Source organism: Tigriopus californicus, chromosome 7 (genome assembly GCF_007210705.1).
Source record: "Tigriopus californicus strain San Diego chromosome 7, Tcal_SD_v2.1, whole genome shotgun sequence".
Lineage (NCBI taxonomy): Eukaryota > Metazoa > Arthropoda > Copepoda > Harpacticoida > Harpacticidae > Tigriopus > Tigriopus californicus.
The window spans coordinates 14,132,028-14,140,491 of record NC_081446.1 but is presented as its reverse complement, the minus strand read 5'-3'; positions in this window follow the sequence as shown (position 1 = coordinate 14,140,491).

Genomic DNA, 8,464 nt, shown 5'->3' with positions numbered 1-8,464 from the left:
TATTTGATCCGTTCTTAGGTGCAGAACTAATCACATTAGAATGGCATTCCACCTCAGGTTTGGCAATCGGAGTTTAATTCTATTCTGAGCCAAACTATTGGAATGCACAAGCCTCCAACCATACATTCTTTTCGATTTTTCAGCCCCCTACTCTTTCGTTCATTGTCTGTGTTCTTCAAAGTGGAAAAACAATGAGCAACAGCCGTGGCTGGTTATCTGTCTACTCGTTCATAATTAAATTCACAACAACCTATGGAACCCCTAATCGATTTCTCTTCCTGCCAAAAATCTTTTGGATGTTCACCCAAAAATCTTTTTATAAATATGAAATGGAAAAAAACGACGAAGCGCGCGAACTGATTGCCTTCACTAGCTCTGAACCGAGAATGAACTTTCAGCCAATAAAGTTATTGATCTTTGTTGCTCTTCCCCCCCTACTTGTTCGTTCGTGAGCGAGTTCATAGAACTACACTATCCTTCATTTGCCTGGTCTTTATCGATGAGGAAAGAAGTATTGTTCCTCCGATTACTGTTATGCGAAATTTGAGAGCCATGTCCTCAAAACAGCAATATATTTTAGGAATAGCAAAGCCGAACCTGGTAGGGTCGACGTATGCACATTAACAAGTCACCATGGTATAGTCTGTCCACAACTGGCGAACAAATATAACGATCGGCCATTACGTCTGTTTCTAATGGGACAACGCCGATTCAACCACAGAATATAACCTCAGTTCCAGTCCAACCCTGCCTGCCAAAAGTGACAACACTAGATCAGGTCTCATTCAGTCCAATTCGTGGTCTGACAATGACATCTCCCCCATTTCCCCAATATTAGGTGGATTCGCAGATCTAGCCTCAGGAGACAGGTTTCCTTCCACTAACACTGCAAGTGTTTGGATTAATGTAAATCGTAGTAAGCAGCAAGCAATTCGTGAGTGAATTACTTTCGGAATCACATTCCATTGACGCAGTCACACTGGTCGTTTCTAATCCCGGGATTAAATCAGCTGCTCGTTTTCATTTTCTCGTTCTTCTCTCTCTGTTGGAATTCTGAATCGGTGATGAGGGGCGGAGGATTGGATTTCGTGGTGTTGGTGATCTTTTTGTGCATTGTACTCAGACCATCCAAAGTCTATACTCCTCACGTAGTGTACGTACCGTACGTACGTACAAAGTCAAGGGAACAACGCACACATGGAGAGAGGAATGTGCGCAAATTGCCATGGCTAAGACCATTGTACTCTTTGAAAAGATTTCTTGAGGACGAGGCTCACGGAAAACCTTTCGTCCCTTTTTTCAATATGTAAACCACCACGACAACTAACCAACACCCTTGTCTATCCATGGACGATCAAACTTGTGTGGTAAAAACTTGCATTATTGAAGAAAGTTACGCCAAGGAATGGATGGTTTTCCGTTACGTTGTGAATATTTATGATCGATTGTGTTTTCGCTTTCATTGCCCTACTCAGATGTCTGGACTTGAAGCTCCCATGGGAGAAATTCACTCTCGAGAAGTGTTAAAACACTGGCTCTGGACCATATTGCGTAGCATAAGCACGTACCCCGATCAATAACATGTCTTCCCCTTGACACTTTTAGAGGATACTTTTTGCGATCCCACACTGTTTGATCAATATGTGCTCTTCTATTTAGAGCGAGAGGGTCGGAATGGGGGCAGGATTGATTCTTATTCAAAGGACGAGAGCCGAGGAATGAAAACTCGGAAACTCAAATTGAAGACTTGGATCCGTACATGTGAGTGTCTCATCTCCGTAGCTAATTTTATTGGCATTCTCCAGCGACGATTTCGGGAGAATTGGCTTCCAATGTGAAAAAGCATGGCACGTAAAATATATGATCAGGAGAGCCATTGGATAAATCATGGACACACACGAACGAACCAGGGACGATCTCATCCAAGCGAGCAATGTGGGATATGTGGTGTTCTTCTATAGAAAGAGGAAAGTGATCCAAAATCGCGGGAGTGGAACGGCCAATAAAAGTGGGATGAAATGGATGGCCGACCCTTGATGTAGAGAAAAGGATGAGTAATGCCAGCGTCTTGGTAACGATTTCGTGTTTCTTCCCGAGGTTTCTGTCCCACAAGTGGCGTAAATGTTGGGTGTTATCAGTCCAAATCAACGGTTTGAGCTTCTGGTTGAAAACCCGTTCCAAACTCAAAAGAAGGTGAAGAAGACGACACTTTGTTGAGGAGATAGCTGAGAAAGACCAATTGGAAGGAAGGTGGTGGTCATAAATCTGGGTCTCAAGCTCACTTCTATATGCATACTGTAGGGATTAACTCCTTTGGTGTGAGCCCACTTACTTGACTGACCAATTGATTAACGAGGCAGAAGTCATTTGCCTTGGAAAGGACGACACAGCTAATTAATGCACTCTCACATACCTGGTCGTTTGTTGACTCGAGAAAAAAATCCCCGAACTTTGGACCGAAAGATGCACTCTGTAAAAGACCCCTTTAACCCCTGAAAGAGGGCCGCTCAGGAACCAACGGTTGCCATTACTTGGTTTCTCAACAAAATTTGTGCTTACACTTCTAAAAGGGATTAGAGTGACCAGTTTACACGGGGTGAGAATGTAACACTGCTTTAAATCTTGTGGGTTAGATAGTTGTTTGTAATCTAAAGCAACGGATTATGAATATTCATGAATATGCGAGAGTCTAGTGGGTGGACTTTTACATGTCGAGGTTGAGCCAAAAGGCGCCTATCCCCATGATATGGCAGTGTAGTGTTCAGTTCACAATGTGGCAATGAGTTAGGATGTGCTTTGGAGAGCCCTCCTACAGAGAGCCGCGCAATCGTGGGACAGGTGATAAATTCCGTGGTCAAATCAGTTAAAACACTGGTGGCGTTGAGGAACTCAACCATTGAGCAAATAGATCCCTCTTGGGGGTCTGGCTGAACTTTCAGGACACCCAATAGCACAATTTGGCTAAAGAGATTGATTCTCATTAACCCGGATTGAGCGCTCTCCGACCTGTGAACTAACTAAAAAGAAAAAGAGCGAGAATTACAACCTCACTCTTTTGACCATTTCAACTAACCATTTCGAAAATATTAGAATACAAATCGCCCACTTTGTTCAAAGCTCACAAAACCATTAAAGAAAAAATTTCAGACAAGGGGAACCCTGAGCGTTTCCCAAAACAATGGAAGAACCCCGTGACATCCACGGGAGTCTCCAATACTTTCTTGTCTATGAAAACATATCTCGGATTTGATGTCTCTTTGACCCCCAGCTCACATCATCCCGACTCACTTTTGAGTCCGTTGGTGGTTGGGATGTTTACATTGTCTTTGTCTACGTACAAGCCAAAGAGAGAATGCATGCTCGAGATCTCCTTGAACGTTCCTCCTATGCTTCCCGGACCGCCAAGATCATGATGGTCTTCTTGACTTTCAGTGCTCGAGCCCAAAACAAAAGGCGTAATCTCCGTGTGTCGCGATATCTTGTCAATCTTCAACGCTTGAAAATGATTCATAGACTTTATTGAGCATTGCTTAAGGTGAAGGTATCATAACTGATAGCTTGGTTTGTGTCTAGGCCTCTTTGGAGGCTTTGGTTGGACCAAAACCCTCAATAGATATGATCGACAGCTGGTGAGGCACTTTGGCCAGATAATTTATGTCTCATCAGGGCCCGATAGAAATGAAACTGATCGATAAGCGGGGAAACGAACTGGCGAGATCCGTATCAAGCTTCATGCCACCTACCTCGACAATGCCCTTACACTTTAAGCAATAAAAGTTAAGATCAAAACGACCTAGCATTGAACCATTTCACACCGACACTAAGACGAGGCCGGCCAACTCCAACCATTTAGTGGCTCATGTCATGTTCTGGAGAACATTACGAGATCGACCTTTGCCGGTTTCCTACCCTCGGAAATCTTAACTCGTCGTGGCTACAAGCCCAACCGACTTTCAACGCCCTCAGAAGAGATAAGATCAATCGCAAAACGGTTTCGATATTCTGAGAACTACGTAGATGCCATGACATTTATCCATTGGGCTGGATTACCCAACAATGTATGTATGTAGTAAGTATTCTATACATCTTTCACTCGTTGCGCGTTCTGAAAAGATCGAGGAATTTTCAATTTCCACACGATCACACACTCATTTCGGCGGGTCTTATCACTGATGGAAATCAAATTGGACGCGATCGCCTCTGAATATCAACAAGTGGAAAAGGTGCCAATGGGGAGGAGTATTGAAAATACGACCGATTCGTCCGTGTCTTTTGAATACTCCACAAAATGGTACCAGAGTCTTCCATCTTGTTCCAGAACCACATTCCAAACTTGGATCGAGTTCCATGGAGATCCTAGGGCACGATATCCGATTGCTCACACAGTTCAGTAGTTTAGTAGCAAATTTCGGAGGGAAAGAAGGAAGGAACCGAGACACAAGAGAGTTTTCACGAGCCGGGCAATAAATTTTCCACGCAAAGTTTGAAATTGGGCTCCGTGATAAATTAGTGAAATGTTGATTCCATTCAAAGGACTCGTTGATGCACACGTATGAATATTTGGAACTAGCCAAGCGCTCCCAACAGCTGCTCCTGTTCCTCCTTGTGTTTCTTCCTTAGTCATTTGAGATTCGATGGAAATTAGAACTGATTTATGAACCTGAACCATTCCAATAAAGACGTGGCTCAGAACAAGTTTGGCGGCTTGGTTTTCAGACATGGGGAGTTGTAGAATAGTTCTCGTCTCATATCGCACATCATGTTGACTTGGCTCGGATTGTCTCCCATATTTGGCCCAAGTCAATTAAGACTACTCGCTGTTAGTTGCTTGAATTGGATGAAATAAAATCTGTGATGATTTCCAAAGCAAGCTCAAACATGGTTATATCTCTATGGTTGCCTTGATATCCGCCCGTTTTGAGAGCTTCTAATTGTTTCACAGCGGGATGAGAAATGTACCCTATGACCAAATGTGGTACTCCTGGTTGAAGATGCGGAATCTCTTCATCCATAAACTTGAGTCTCACATTTGTCTTCGATCTCTTTTCATTTTTTGTTCCTCTATACAAGAAAGAACTTTGTCTCGACGACCGCAATTCCTTATTGAGATGGGGAGAAGAGAACCCCATTCGATGTCTTGGTTTTATATAGCGAATATGGAAAAGTGTCTTTATTTTCTCTCCCAATTGTCAAGAGATGACAAACGGGCCTTTTTTTTTTTAAACCGGAGGGAGATGCTCACTACTTTTATGGGGGTTTATTTTCCAGTCATGGGGGAATAGCAAGAGGCTGTTGGAAGCAAATGTTTGCAGAGCATGTTGCTAATGAATTTTTGCATGTGTCGAGTTCTGCCACCAAAAGATGAGTAATCATGGGGAGACCAATGGCCAATGGTTGGGTTCCTTGGAAAATGAGGTTGATGACCAAGGTGGAGACTGGATCGCTCGGACATGGGACGAAAACTTTCCTCATTTTGTTGTTCCGGTCCCATTGTTGCAATGTGGTCCAAGAAGGGGGCCTCTGTTTTTGCTTTGTGTTGAGGAAAAATGATTGGGGTAGAAAAAGCGAGAATGCACAAAAAATACTCGGGAACAAATAAGTTATAGAGTGAGTTAGTGGGTGGCTTGGCTGTAAATTGATCAGTTCAGGCCAGGCCCTTCAACACAGCTTCAGAAATCTGTATGGATCACAAGCAACACTCAGGAACCAATGAGATCTCTCATGGGAATGGAGAGATCATGGTCCATGCAGACTGGAACAAGGGTTTGCCGAAAGGCGAGGTATTGTGTTCCATTTGATTTGAATTTGGGGGATTTGAACAATTTTATGGTTTGACATTTTTATGGCATTATTTTGGTAGTGCTCATCTATATTTTGCAGACTTAAATTCTCACCAATTGGGACGAGGTTCTTAGGAGAACTATTGGGTAAAGTATGCATAATGCCAATCTATCTCTACATTCTTGCAATGTATGATCCATTATCAAAGTTATAGCGGCGGCAATTTAACATTTTAAGCGTATTTTTACATAGTATATTTCACTTGCAAAACCGATTGCAACTGTATCATCAACGCTGTTGAAAAATGCTTGAGGTTAGCAATGGGTGGCGATAATTTCAGCTTCTGTATTTTTTGATCGTCAGAGCCTAAGCCAACCCTGGTTGCGACCAAAAGTGTATCAATTTTTCCATCACATTGAGATGTAATATCAAATGACTATTGGATTTCTCTCTTGTCTCCTCTTCCAACAACCGTCATTTCGCACGGACAATTGACCAACTATTATTATCCATTGCACCAAACGAGATCACATCCACAGGGCTGGGGTTTATCTAAAATCTCAAACCTCTCTAGTCACCAACTTCGAATAAAAAACATTATATCATGCCAAGAGTGATTCGCGACAGCATTTTAAAGAATAAAGAAAGATTTGGCTTTGTGTCAAAACCTCCTCACTCATAAAGAATCGTTGCCAAGTGCAAGCAAGCCTGACCCGCTCTAAGGTTCATGTTACCCGATCCAGTGGTGGATCCTCATCTATGATCCGCGGCACGAAAGTTGGAACAAAGCAGCGGGTGAGCCAACAGACTGAATACAAGTGAGAAAGAACGATCCACTCTGGTGTTCCGACTTTTCCAAATGATGATCTCTTTCCTCTTGGTCGAACTGATACCCTCCCTACGTACAGTCTATCCAACAAAAGTCCAGACAAGACTGGAACGAGGGGAGGTCTCTTGCCATAGAGGCAGGCTATCAAGTGAAAAGAATAGCCGAGGTGAATCATTGAATGCATGCCTGAACACCCTCTCTTCTGTACGTAGACTGTTCCTTCCTATTGTAGACCAGGCTAATTTTCCACGAGTGGAAATGATCCCTCATGAATCATAACGACTTGCGGGATCTTTTATTTCGATTGTGCGAGGACAACTTGTGATACCTGGTCCTGGTCCGCTTAAGAGTGATTTGGTAAAGGTTGCCGATGCATTTTTATCGATGGATCGATACCCATGACAATTGGAGACCAAAGGGGCGATACATTCAAAGGTCAGCACGATCTTGAATTCCAACTTTGTCAGTTGAAAGGATGAGTTTTTAATGTGTTCCATTTGGATAATCTTGGCTAACTTTTTTGACTTGTTTGATCTATTGTTTGACTCGATGTTAATTCTCGAGTTCTTTTGAACAATATAACAACGCATCAAAAGTGGTTTGGAAATGATGGAATCCAATTGCTGGAATCAAAAGCCAAAATGTTAGAGATTTTGCTTTTGAAGCTTAAGATAAGGAAAAAAACGAGAACAAGTGTATCTAAATGTGGGGCATATGTGGGTTTCATTCTAGCAATCCGTTTTCTTCCTAGACGATGACCATTTAACATGTTTTGATCTTGTTTTGTTCAAATACCGAGGGTAGTGTGACGTTTGTCAAGATATATTCTCAAGCAGTAAGAAATGAAAATGATCCTCTTCATTTCCAGTTGAATAGAAAATGATATCCCAAGTTAATAGCACTTCCCAACCCTTTGGTCGGGACAAGAGGATCACTCTAAAATGGACAGCTTTAGAGAAGGAAAAAACTGATGACCTGTCCCACTTCAAGGCTATAAATTCGCACTGCGCATTGGCTCTTGATGGCCGGGCCGGGCCGGGCCAGACCAGATTTTTTATGTCCACACTGATCCCCTCCTAAAGCTTGGTAAGCCCCGCAACGTCTGTGGCACCCCTGGCAACGGATATCTGGACAAAGATGACACTACAATAGCAAAGAGCCAAATTAGTAAGAAACAATCACCAAAGTGTGGAATGTTCTCGTTCCACTTGAACTCATTCCCCGGATAATCAAGCTAAGAACAACCAGTATGGAAAGGGGTAACGCCACTTGATCATGGAATTTCTCTCCTCAGTGCCAAAAAGAGAGAGTGTATGTAGTGTTGGACTACTAGGTGGACACATTCTTCTGGGTGACGTTGTTTCAATGACTGAGTTGAAAGCAATAATATAGTAAGTAATCGATCAGCGCACAAACACTGGACGTGTGTTCAATGATCTCAAAGGATCGCGTCATCCTCTATGATGCATGAAATTCTAGGCCAATCGAGGCCACCAGAACGCATGAGTGTACGTCCGTGTAGTTGGTCGCGTGCCAATTTAGTAATTTTGGTTCACCAAGTGACAAACACACATATTTTGACATCAGAGCAACCTTGGGATCTCATCTATCCATTGGAGAATGTTGACATGATGTCAGGTTTATTGACATGCTCACGACAACAAAAGCTGTCATCGTCGTCATGAATGGTGAATACAGGATTCGGTGACCAACAATGTAAGGCCGCACCTATGTTAACAACCCTCGGATTAATTCATTCGGGCTTGTTGGTGGAGTCGATCAATTGTTGAATCACGAACTGCTTTGCCGCAAAAACGCTGGAGCTTCACGGAGGATCTCTCTATAATGGCTTTA